Here is a 13,726-nt window from a genome sequence, read left to right as displayed (position 1 = left end):
TCATACATGGGTTGAGACAGGTACAGAATATGGGGAGTTTATGGATTATCATAAGAAATCTTCGTCAGCGTTGACACTAGTTATATCGTAGAACTCCTACAAGACAAATTAACTGGCTGACTCTTTTTCGAGGTCTGCTCTGTATCACCCACGGAACCCTTGCCTTGGTAGAATTATCACACGTGAAGGAAAGATTGTTGACCAGATTCTCCAAACCATAACATTCCTACTTCCTTACTTACAAACCATTACATTCCTTACTTACATCCCTCTCTCACTACATAAAATTTCAGGCAGTACGTAGGTATCAACATCTTGGTCAGATCTCACTTCAGCTGGATAGAGAAAGAGCAACTTTTTACAGATATATCCTTGCTGTAGCTGGAAATAGGGGTTTATCACTTCTCACAATGCTACAAAAACTGCCATCAACAATTTTTTTTGATAATCTGAGTCTAATTATTTCCACTAGTCTGATAAATCCATTTTTCTTTCATATATGATAAAAATGTCAAAGGGAAAGCAAAGTAGGGTGAAAGCATGTGTATGATATTCAAATCATGTCACTGCAACATTGTTGAAGTTTTTCCCTTTAGAAGTAATTACTTTGCAAAGAATGCCTCAAGGGCCCTGTATTTTTCCATCATAAAACAAAACACAGGGCTTCTCTGGTGGCACAGTGGTTGAGAGTCTGCCTGCCGATGCAGGGGACGCGGGTTCGTGCCCTGGTCTGGGAAGATCCCACATGCCGCGGAGCGGCTGTGCCCGTGAGCCAGGGCCGCTGAGCCTGGGCGTCCGGAGCCTGTGCTCCGCAACAGGAGAGGCCACAACAGTGAGAGGCCCGCGTACCCCCCCCAAAAAAAAAAAAAAGCAAAACACAGATTTAATAAAAGGAGCCGGAAGACAGGCTTTTGGCACCATAATTAACTTTCAAATGGGTTGTTTGAATTTTTTGACTCATTAAACCCTATTTTGGATTCAATCTATTCTGTAATCAACACTTCACAGTTTTCTTTTTCGTGTGTGACATGTATTGAAACAGGGTTGTTGTTGTTTTTTTAATTCACACAGCATAAATAACACCATGATGTGTATTACAAATGTCGAGAATCTGGAAACTTCAGAATATGTCAGAGTGTAGAACTGACTCAAAGTGGATTGATGATTTCTTAGATGTGAAGAGGAAATAAGTAAAAGAAATACTGTTAATTTTGTTGGGGGGGAAATAACCAAAAACCAGCAAGCTCATTCCAAGAGAGAGCCATGCCTGTGTTTTCTTTTTCTTTTTTTTTATTGGAGTATAATTGCTTTACAATGGTGTGTTAGTTTCTGCTTTATAACAAAGTGAATCAGTTATACATATACATATGTTCCCATATCTCTTCCCTCGTGTGTCTCCCTTCCTCCCACCCTCTTTATCCCACCCCTCTAGGTGGTCACAAAGCACCGAGCTGATCTCCCTGTGCTATGCGGCTGCTTCCCACTAGCTATTTTCATGCCTGTGTTTTTACCCAAGACAAAAAACTGGACTTAGTAGATCTTATTCTATGATAAAACACTGCAGTTACTGAAGTTGAATTTTAACAGTTGCCCAGCATATATTTTTAGCATCTATTTTTCAACTTTTTTGTCTTACTGACTATGGTAATTGTCATTCTGTTTTATAAAATCACGGTTATAATGAAATGATTTGTATACCTGGCTAACTTGCCAATAATTATAACAGGTACCTTTATATGCACTTCATGCAGTCAGAATCCACACTGTTCCCAGCCCGCAATCCATGGTTCCTACCTCCTGAATTTCATGTCTTTCTGTCACCTCCTCACCTGGTGTGTGGACTGAAACTAGGGCCCTGATTCCAACCAGAAGAAGAAAGGAAAGGCAGGTAGGGGAAACGTAGATAGGGTAGCTCGCACATGATTGCAGGTAACTGAGTAGGAGAGTTTTTCAAGCGTCAGATTTGCATGTTTGTTTTTCTGGAGTCTCATTGTTTTTTTTGCCACCTTTGTAGAGGCAAGCTGCTATAACCCCGCATGTCAGGGAACTATGGAAGTGAGGGTGCATTTTCTTATGCAGTTTTCTCTCACGCAGTCTATGAATTGAACCATCTCATGTTGAAGGACCTTAAAATAGATGACACAGGAATGGGCAAAATTAATATGAAGACCTGGAAAAATTAAAGTCATAGTTTTAGGTTTAGCACACCTCTTTTTGTCATTTCAAATCAATAATTTAAAAAAGGAGTAAAGACATCAATTTAGGCTTTGAAAGAAACAACGTGTTTGATTTAATGGGTATATATATATTGGGTTGGCCCAAAAGTTCGTTCGGGTTTTCTGTAACATCTTACGGAAAAACCCAAACGGTCTTTTTGGCCAACCCAGTAGAAACCTATGCCTATCAATTAGAAGATACACATCATTTCAAGTACACATAAAACAAATATTAGAGTGTAGAGGATATACTTGATTAGGACTTTCTGGGCAAGTTTACTGGAACTTGTGTTCTGGGAGAAGATTTGGAAGTGAAGAGATGACGCATATACAGTGACCAGCAGGGAGAGATGTCCCTGCCTCAAGATATGTGTTCATATTTCAAAGGGGAGTTGTGGCAGGGGTCTCCAAGACCACCCCTTGGTTGGATGATGCGCTAGGAAGATTCAGCATAGATAGTCTAACTCATAGCTATGATTTATCACAGCAAAAGGATACGAAGCAAAATCAGCAAAGGGAGAAGACATTCCTGAAGTCCAGAGAACACCAGGTGCAAGTTTCCTAGAGTCCACTCCCATTGCCCATGCTTCATTCCACCAGTATCAAATTTTGAGAGCACACACATGACTTTGTCCAACAGGGAAGCTCATTAGAAATCAGTGCCTGAGGTTTTTGTTGGGGGCTGGTCACGTAAGCACCCTCTGCTTAGTATGTACCAAAATAGCAGACTCCCAGAAGGAAAGCTGGCTTTGAGCCCATGTTGTTGTACAAAGGATTTAGGCAAAGTGAGCCACCTTTATCAGTTAAGGGATGGAGGGAACCCACCTGAAACTCAAGTTCCCAGGTAGCAGCCAAAGACCAGCCTTGCCTGTAGAACTTTCTAAGGCCGGCAGTCTCAGAATTGCCCTGTTTAACTCTTGTCTACACAGAGATAGAACATTGGGTTGTAAAAATTATCTCCAATCTCACTCAATGAGGTGTCTATTTATATTCTAATAGGTAAGAAACCGGGCACTTCTCCTTCTTTTCTAAAAGGTTTTTGTTTTTTGTTTTCTGTTTTTAATATACATTAAGGAGATTAGGTTCTTTCCCTCCCTGCTTCCTGCAATGATAAAACAATATACATAATAAGGGAAGGATGTAGAAGGTAGCCCGTGTCATGAAGTGCTCAGAGCTTCTTCATGGGGTTGAAAGAAGTCTTCCCATAGGGCTTGGTTATAGAATTATATCATTTATCCATCATTAACTCACCCATTCAGCAAAGACACCAAATCATCAGTAAGGAACAGAACACAGCACAGAACAGTGGGTACTGAATGCTGGATGTAAAGAAGACACTTTTTAAAGTTTTCGAATCCTGAAATTCCTAAGCACCTTCTTTTTTTCTTCTTTCTTAACATATGTATGTATTTAAAAATATTCACCACTGCATTTTGACTCACTCAAATCATTAAACATAATATTTGTTGGTAGTATTTTTTTTTTGGAATTAAAATAAATTGTTTTCATTGGGGTATAGTTGCTAAGCACCTTTTGGAAAATTTTATATGGAAATGGTTTATACTGGGATTATGTGATTACATAAGATTATATATTCTTATGAATGCATGGTTACATATTCTTATGAATATGACTATATATTCTTATGAATATATGACTGAAATATTTTATATGGGATGTTTTATACTGAGATTATATGATTATATAAGATTATATAGGGACTTCCCTGTTGGCACACTGGTTAAGAATCTGCCCGCCGATGCAGGGGACACAGGTTTGAGCCCTGGTCTGGGAAGATCCCACATGCCGCGGAGCAACGAAGCCCGTGCGCCACAACTACTGAACCTGTGCTCTAGAGCCCATGAGCCACAACTGCTGAGCCCGTGCACCACAACAAGAGAAGCCACCACAATGAGAAGCCCGCGCACCACAACAAAGAGTAGCCCCTGCTCACCGCAACTTGAGAAAGCCCGCGCGCAGCAACGAAGACCCAACACAGCCAAAAATAAATAAATGAATACAATTTTTTAAAAGATTATATATTCTTAGGAGTATATGATTACACATTCTTATGAACATATGACTTACGATTATATAAGAACAGATTATATGACTAATATCAGGAATTCATGAATATTCATTAGAACTTCAGGACGATGGTATCCCATGGTAGTTGCCAGTGTTTATTGCATACTTACTACCGTCCACCCACCATTCTGAGCCCTTCACTGGTAGAGGCTGTAATTCTCAAAAAGGATGTGCGCACAGAGCGTGAAAGCAGATTTCCAAGACGGGCAAGTGATTCCACATCTGAGTGACGTAAATGAACCAGGGATGGTTGCATTCAGCCAGACATGGTGTCTTGATGTGTTTGCTTGGAATAATGCGTGTGCTGAGGTCCTGATGCCCAGATATCAAGAATGGCTCTTCTGTCAGGGCTACGGATCTCATAAACTGGTCTAGAAACACGCCCAGGAGGAGGGTGGGACATCCAGACTCCTGGCCAGCATGTTGCTGGGGTCAGCACCCATGTATTCATACCTGTGATGAGTTAAATTTAGTTATAGTGTGATGCTCAATTCCAGTTGTATAAAACTTTCACACATTGTAGGCGTTCCCTACCACGTGTAAATCCAAGGCACGTTTTCAAAGGGACTTGTCAAATCTCATCCAAACCTCCATAACAGCAGCACCCATAGACCTCGAAACAAAATCAAGTTCAACAACAACAAAAAAGCAAGACGTGTCAAACCCAGTGCGGAATTCAGCACTTCAATGAACTCATCCTTCAGGATGCTGTAATATTGAAAGATTGGCTCAGGGTGAGGCCAAAAAATGCCGTTTCTCTTTGACATCCATGTTTCCCCCAAACATAGTCTGTTGATAAAACAGGATGAGGGTGAATGGGTATTAACCCCAGAACTTTGGATCCAGCTCTGAAGGAAAATGAATTCCATCTTGGCAGGGAGGATCGCTTTCCATGGCCTTAGGTGCTGCCAGCTTTATCCATCAGTACTGTGCCCTCCTCCACCCCGTCCCCTCTCCCTTCAGACACTGGGAAAAAGCAAAAGTTTCACACTCAGAGGCTCAGACAAAGGCAGACTGTAAGAATGAAAAGGTGCGTGGCCCGTGTGGAATAGTTATCATCGCATTTCTATATTAATTACAGCTCCAATCAGGATAGCCATGGGAGTCCCATACATTCCTCCTTGAACTTGTGGCCCCCAGAGCACCCTAAACGATCTTGTGCCGAAGAGAAATGACTCTCCTTTGGTGTGGCAATCAATCAAGTGAATGGGACTTAGTCATTTCTATTAGTTATTTGGGGGAGGACTTCCATCTTGAAGTATGGAAATGAAGAAACCTGAAAACTGAATTAACTCAAAATGCTCACCCAAGGTGATCTTTTAACATAGCCCCTTTGAAAATCATCTCCTCAAGAGACTAAATAAAAATGTTGGAGCCTGAGAACTGCCACGTTGAGATTATTTCAAGTGTGAATCATCAGGTCATGTAAAGGAGAGTTTGATTCTTTTCCAGGTTTATCACATCTTATTGATACGGCTCATTCAGAATGTGATGGCTTGTCTTTGCATCATGATTTTCACAACATTCTAATGTACACGAACATGCACCATGAGATATTGAAATACATATTTACTCCTTAAAGTATTGTGAATTCACACACCAAATTCCTTACTCTAGTTTGTAATATGTATTTTACTCTTTGGAGTGTCATCCAATGATTTTAAGATGCCGAACTGGAAAATGTGACTATATTTGCAGTGGACGCATAGTTAAAGTATAGTGCAGTTGAATATTTTGAAATTTTGATTCATAATTTAGGATAATATTTAACCATACATTTCATTAATGCCTAGTTTTTATTAATATTTTGTTTAATATCTATGCTGTCTTCCATAATTGGTATCAAGCACTCTTTTGGATTTGAAGTAAAATATAGAATTCTTTACCAATGTTAGCTGTCAGTTCCTTAATGTTTCATACCAGAAGTAAGTGTAGGGTGTACTAAATACCTTTATAACTAGGATTTGAGAGAGGAAAAAAAATGTACTGTTTAGTGAATCCAGTGGGTTTGTTATTAGCATTGTGAAATACCAAGAATGTGGTATCAATTATAGCAATGATATTTCCCATGAAATCAATATTTTTCGATTTAACCCTGTGTTGAAGTATCTTTCAGGGAAACATCCTTTTTTGTTGTTGTTGTTTTTTAAGCATCCCCATTTTTCTGTTGAACCCAATATTGAAAGACAAATATTTCACATTTGTATATTGCATAGACTTTAGTTTTATAACACTGAATCATTTGAGTTGTAACATTTTGCTTTTAGACTTGGTGCTTTAGGATGGCTAATTGGCAAACAAGCAGTTGTAATAAAATTATAGATGTGTTACAAACACACTTTTTTTTTTTTTTTGTGGTATGCGGGCCTCTCACTGCTGTGGCCTCTCCCGTTGCGGAGCATAGGCTCCGGACGCGCAGGCTCAGCGGCCATGGCTCACGGGCCCAGCCACTCCGTGGCATGTGGGATCTTCCCAGACCGGGGCACGAACCCGTGTCCCCTGCATCGGCAGGCGGACTCTCAACCACTGCGCCACCAGGGAAGCCCTACAAACACACTTTTGATATGTGTGTTACAAAGTCTAGTTGCAATTACGACAAGACCCTGACCCTTACACATACCCTAAATAATGTATTTTTTTAGGGCTCTTTTAGCAAAAGCTCTGGTTGCCTTAAGCTTCAGTATGTATGGCAGTTAGAGCCCCGTAACATAGACTCTTTCTTGCATTGATTTGGTAACAGAAAGTCACAGATTTGCCTCTACTCATTAATTCAGGAACAAGTACAGCAATTTTGTGGTACCTTTGGTGTCCCTTGAAATAGATACAAGGGACAAAAACACTGAAAAGCTATGGTGATGTTCTTGGATACAGATAACCTTAAAAATTAAAATTAATCATTAGTTCCCCTTATTAATAAAAACAAACATGCAAGTAGTTACACATGGGGTTGTATACACACACACACACACACACACACACACAACATTAGGTATATAAACATCAAGGGTGAGGTATAGCCAACATTTTGTTATAAGAAGGGGTGTTGGGCTTCCCTGGTGGCGCAGTGGTTGAGAGTCCGCCTGCCGATGCAGGGGATACGGGTTCGTGCCCCGGTCTGGGAAGATCCCACATGCCGCAGAGCGGCTGGGCCCGTGAGCCGTGGCCGCTGAGCCTGCGCGTCCGGAGCCTGTGCTCCGCAACGGGAGAGGCCACAGCAGTGAGAGGCCCACGTACCGCAAAAAAAAAAAAAAAAAAAAAAAAAAAAAAAGGGGGCGTTTAAGTAGAATTGATCCAAATCTATTCATTGTAGTAGACTTAAAGAAGTCCTTTTATACCAGTCTTTGCGTGAATGTTGCTCAGAACTGAAATCCTCCTAACTTTAGGTAGATTCTTTTTAGTTGAGGAAGCTAATACCCTTTATTTTTCCACATTTGTATTTCTGATTTCCACAGCATCCTAGCTTGCGCATCTTTTGTATAGGTGAACATCACTACTTGAGTTGATTTGTCACCATTTTGTTGTATCTGTAAAAATACTCAAGATAATACCTCTTTTTGTATCACTGTAAGTCTAGTTCCACTCTGTCACTACACAAAGATATTATGTAAGTATTGGCTGTATTCCCCACACTGTGCATTTCATGTCACGGTGATGCATTTATTTTGCAACTGGAAGTCTGTACTTTGTTCCTGATTTCTTTTTGCCCGTGCTACTCACAAGCTTTAAGAGTAAAAGCAACAACATCCTAATTAATCTGTCACAGGAGCTAAAGAGAAAAAAGAAAGAGATCGCAAACAAGTAGGAAAGATCAAGGAAAACAACAGTCATCAGGCGTGTGTGTCATGATTTTGATTCTTGGATTTTCTAGCATCTATATCATGTTGTTTACTTGGTTTCTTGGTAAATAACCTGACTACAGTCCACAGAAATTCAGAAACCCCTGAGGACGTAAACTTGTAAAGCAACACTAAACCCTGTGTGATTTGTTTTGCTCCAATTACCTTAAATTGACGCTAAGACCATACTTTAGAGTTTGTCTGCATTGGAGAAATCTTTAAGCGCTGATATTTGCAAAGTGTTTAACATACAAATGAATGTACACTTTCAAATGGAGATTTGCATTTTCATCACGACACGCAGTTCTTATCATCCCCTGATTATGCAGTCTGACTTCACAACATAGCCTTTGCAGAAGCTGTTCCATTTCTGGAAACATTCTTCCTCTTCTGCTTTTTTTTTTTTTAATTGAAGTATAGTTGATTTACAGTGTTTCCCTGATTTCTTCTGTACAGCAAAGTGACTCATTTATACACATATATGCATTCTTTTTTATATTCTTTTCCATTACGGTTTATCCCAGGAGACGGGATATAGTTCCCTGTGCTCTACAGTAGGACCTTGTTGTTTATCCATTCTAAATGTAATCGTTTGCACCTACTAACCCCAAACTCCCAGTCCATCCCTCTCCCCTCCCCCTTGGCAACCACAAGTCTGTTCTCTATGTCTGTGAGTCTGTTTCTGTGTCACAGATAGATCATTTGTGCCATATTTTAGATGCCACATATAAGGGACATCATATGATATTTGTCTTTCTCTGAGTGACTTCACATAGTATGATTATCTCTAGGTCCATCCATGTGGCTGCAAATGGCATTAGTTCATTCTTTTTTAGGGCTGAGTAGTATCCCATTGTGTATATGTACCACATCTTCTTTCTCCATTTGTCTGTCGATGGACACCTAGGTTGCTTCCACGTCCTGGCTATTCTTCCTCTTCTCAACTAAGTTAATTTCAACTTCGCCCTGTGGGATCCAGCCTGTGTCTTTCTCTTCCTTAATGATGCTGTTCCAAGTCCCTTGGTCAACCGACTCCTTCTTCCAAGCACATAGCAAAGTGCACATTTGGAAACGGGACAGGTGGTGTTCAGTTTTGGAGGTGGGGGACATAGGTGCCCTCCTCAAGGCTTGATGATCTTCTAAATCACAATTGTGTCTTACTCATGTCCCTGTGTCTTCTTTTAACCCAAACACTGGTGCAAAGCTTACCTTGTTAATCACTTTTGACTTGTGTGTTCATGTTCTATTGATACGAGATGATCCCCTCATGTTCTTACTATTCCAGTAAGGAAGGAGTGTCATCTAATGAGATTAAAGAAAATTAGGACCATCTCCTTCCCAGTGTGTCCAATTCTGTATAGAAACTTAAATATAAAGTAATGTTTCCCTACCCAAATCATCCTCAATGTGTGAGCACTGCTTGGCTGTAATTTGAACCAAGTTTAAGAAATAGGCATGCATTGTTTCCAAGAGCCTTTTTTTTTTTTTTCTGTCGTTGATTTGATTATCCGGACCCATTTATTTTTGGTGTATTCCTTGGAAAGCAGACCACAAAAAGAAGAACACAAAAATGAAGGAGGGGCCTAAATTGCAAACAAATAAAAACAATGGCAGCTTCCATCATGCCAAGTCAGGAGCCCTGTTCATGGAAAAAGTCAGTTGAGTTCCTCTCTGTAGACCTGAAGCATCATAGACCAAATCTCAGCATATATTTAATTATGTTCACTTGGAAAAAAAATAATAAAGTAGGAAATTAAAGAAAAAAAACTATTATTCTCAAGTTAGACATATCAACATATGTAAACATTATTTTATCAGGAAAAAAAAAATCCCCCTGTTGCAACAACTGCTTGTCAGGGACCTGGGGCAAATGCTTCCTTGGTGTTGATTCCAAGGAACAGAGACAAGCCAGAGGATCATATCTACCTGAAGAGGTGCGGGGACTGGAAATCGAGACCGCTGCCATTCTCAGCTGCCTTGAAAAGGTCAGACAAACAAAACAAAATGAAATGAAGACAAACAGGCAAAATGGAAACTCTGGGCCACCTCCACACATGCTGGGAGGTTTAATCCTGTTTGGACACAGGAAAAAGGAGGAAATCTCACAAGCTAAGGGCAGACAGTGGTGTGGCAATATTGACACAGCAAAAATGTAGCACAGTTGGACGCAGGAAAGAGAGAAGCAACCATATGTTTGATGGACAAGTGGACTTACTCATGTTTCCTTCGGGTCCTGAAAGTTCTGCCTTACTTGCAAAGTTTTAAATGAACAAAAGTGCGTTTAAGCAACCAGATCCGGGAGGTGCCTCTCACACTCACAGGTGGTGTCTCATACAATCTGGTTCTTTTTCAGAATGAGTTTTATTGAGCTGAGTGTAGGGAGGAGAGACAAATAGAAATATTTTAAAACCAGCCTTATACCACGCAGCCTCAAGATTTTTATGTTTATGTTTGTTCTCTATGAAACATATTTAGCACATTCATTACTGGAAACTAAGTATTCGTTTATACCTAGAAACTCAGTATCATGTCTCATTGACATCTTGTTTAAATAGCTACAGCAATAACAAAAATCAGCTCACGCTATAGAAACATGATACATTCATTCCTAGTAACTAACTATTCTGTCTCATTGACACTTTGCAGAAATGAAAACAGCTATATACTGCAAGAAGCAGTGATGATAGTATTTGGATCAAGCCTGATGTCTCAAATGTGCTTTAAATATACACGTTAAGCCTCACATCACCAAAGAAGATGGGTCAGCTTTCACCAAAAATGTGTTATTACTCCAGGGTTTCCCGGTATTGACCCTGTTGACACTTGGGACCAGATCATTCTCTGTGGAGGGCTGTTCTTTGCACTGTAGGATGGCAAGCAGCATCCTTGGCCTCCACCCATTACATGCTGGGGCAGTCCCCCCATCCCCCCGTGGTGACGGTGAAAAACGTTCCCAGGCGTTGCCAGACTACCTGGGTAGACAAGCAAGAGTGCAGTGCCCCCAGCTGAGAACCCACCCCGTTCATCCAAGCACTCTTGGGTTTTAACATAGGGCATTTTCAAAATCCATTTTTCACGTTTGGGCAGAATAGATTGAGTCAGAGTCCTTCTTTTCTCTTTGCCCCGGATGTATGTATTTCTCTCTTCAATCTTACCTCCCTTCTTTTATCCCTCTCTCCACGCCCCACTTCCTTCTTTCAACAAATATTTTTATGCCTCCTGCAAAGCAAAATCTGTACCATTTCTGGGGTAAAGCAGTGCCCAGAATACAGACTAGAATCTTAAGTCTTCAGGAGAAAGTTCTGAAGATATTAATAATAAGCTACTGAACAAAATGTTTGCTTCAGGATCTACCAAAATAGGAACTTTTCCCTGTTCTCCTGGACGCACTTTCATTTTTAGTAGCATCCAGTTTGAAACAGCACTTCAGTTAGCCTATGAAATGCATCGACGATATCCACCAGATCTTGGCACTTCTCCACTCGATGGCTAAAGAAGGGTATTCTCAACTTTCAAAGCACTCCAGACCCCAGACCTCAAGTGTCTGATATTTCATGAAAGTAGACAAAAGAAAATTGTCCTTCATGTGTGCCAACTAATTTAATATACCACAGGAGAGGTGTTCTTAGGCGTTATACCGCTGTTCTCTGGGAGGTCCTCGTGGGACCATGCTGGCATCTGACCGTAATTATCTTACTGCCTTTGAGACACTGAGGGGCAGGTTTGTACCTGCCCTGTAGCAGACATGTAAACAAAAACAAAGATGCTTTTCAGGTGAGGTTTGTATACCTTACATGTTCTCCCTTCTGCACATACACTGTCTATCACCTTGCTTGGAGAATGACAGTCACAGAGTCTCATCAGCTGTATATAGCATGAAAATGGCTCAGGTGGTGCTCTCAGGAGCCTTGAGACCGTTATTAGGAATTTTCCTCAGGATTTCCCCCGGTAAGAAACATTCCCCGAAATGGGAACCCAAGAGGACTCTAAAGGATGACCACAGAGGAGTGATCACAAGGGAGGGAACTTGCAAAACTTGACACCTTGAGTGGGATCTGACGAATGAACCAGAATGAATAAACATCATTGTAAGGTGTGTGTGTAGCCAGGAAGGGTCATGGTAAAGAGAAAACAGATGTGAGCACTTCTGAGGTGGGGAGAAAGTAGTCAGTTGTCAGGGGTTTGCTTTTACTGGAGTAAAGACCATGATGTGTACCAGACAGAAACAACCCCTCAAGATGTCCACATCCTCATCTCTAGAACCATGGTTATGCCATGTCACAGGGCAAAGGAGAAACACGGTTGCAGGTGGAATTAGGGTTGATGATCAGCTGACTTGAGATGGAAAGATTGCAGGATGCATTCACTTCCCGAGGATTTAGGAGGTAATCTTTTTTCATTGTTCCCTAAGTGGGGACTCATTAAAGGTGACACATTACCTGTGGAAGAAGAAAAGTTGAATGCAGACACATGGACGGATTCGGAGCTGACTTTGGTTTATCAGATGGTGATGGATGTCTGTTGGGCAGGTGGGCCCATAGATCGAAATTTTAAAAAGAAAGGTGTCTTGGAGACCCAGGTAGGGCTGAACTTCAGCATGGAAATGCCCATGGAAACCATGGAGGGAAAGAACTTTCCCTAGAGAAACGTAAACCTGATACATAAGATAGAGCAGTGGAAGGTTGAGCGTCAGCATCTACTGATGTTGTGGGCAGAGGAGAATGGTGACATAAGGACACAGAATTCTGAAGAATCGAGAAGGGCGGACAGGAGGATATGATAGTGATCGCTGCAGGGGCATCACGGTGATGCAAGAATCCAGAGATTGTCAAAGGTAGAACATGCTATAGAAACCTCGAGAAATGAAATGATTGAATGTTTCTCTGTAGATGGTAAAATGGATAAGTCGTCCGTGACCCATTTTAGAAGAGATTCGCTGGTGTGCTTTCAGAGCAGTCAGCATCGTAGCCGAGGGAAAACACAGTGTTGGAGCCGCACAGCAGCCCTGCTCAGTCATCTTGGTCTTGACCCTTGGTTTGCGTAGCATAGTAGCAATGAATACACATCACCTAGACTGAAAACACTTTCTCAGAACAACTAGAAACTGTGCAAGTAAAAATGCTCTCTTGTATGCTAAGTAATCAGAAGAGTGCCACCTCAAAGGACATTCCTCAAGATAATGTTTATATAGGTGTCAACTTTTTATGGACTGTCGACAATTGACTGTAGTTCCATTTGAGAATATCTATTGTGCTTGATTACTTCACCTGCAAATCTCCTGGTGATGATTAATCATGGAATGATTAGGCACTCAGCTCCAAGCATATACAATACAAAATAAATCATCCTGCATCTATTAGTGAAGTGATTTACATACTTCTGGTGTCTAACTTTATTAGGGCTCAGACGCTCAAAAGATTCCAATATGCTGTATCTAATCATTTGATCACTTGTTCTGGTATGAACCTAATTTCCTAACAGAGGACTCTATTTCCCACTGGGAAATTGTGGAATTTGTTATGTTCTTTTGCAAAAAAAAAAAAAAAAAAAAGCCACAAATGTTGTATCTAATGTGTTTGTTGTTTT

The 13,726-nt window shown here is 40.8% G+C and overlaps 1 long non-coding RNA gene across 1 annotated transcript in view; it reads right to left on the bottom strand.

Moving 5' to 3' along the window:
- Positions 1–8,712: 8,712 nt before the first annotated feature.
- LOC309797175 overlaps positions 8,713–13,726 on the bottom strand; it is an 86,789-nt gene continuing 81,775 nt past the window's right edge. The window contains exon 3 of the long non-coding RNA XR_014292556.1: positions 8,713–10,509. This is a non-coding gene — a long non-coding RNA (uncharacterized lncRNA). The remainder of the gene's footprint in view (positions 10,510–13,726) is intronic.

Source organism: Mesoplodon mirus (genome assembly GCF_964341445.2).
Source record: "Mesoplodon mirus genome assembly, chromosome: X".
Lineage (NCBI taxonomy): Eukaryota > Metazoa > Chordata > Mammalia > Artiodactyla > Ziphiidae > Mesoplodon > Mesoplodon mirus.
This window is presented reverse-complemented; position numbering and strand designations above follow the sequence as displayed.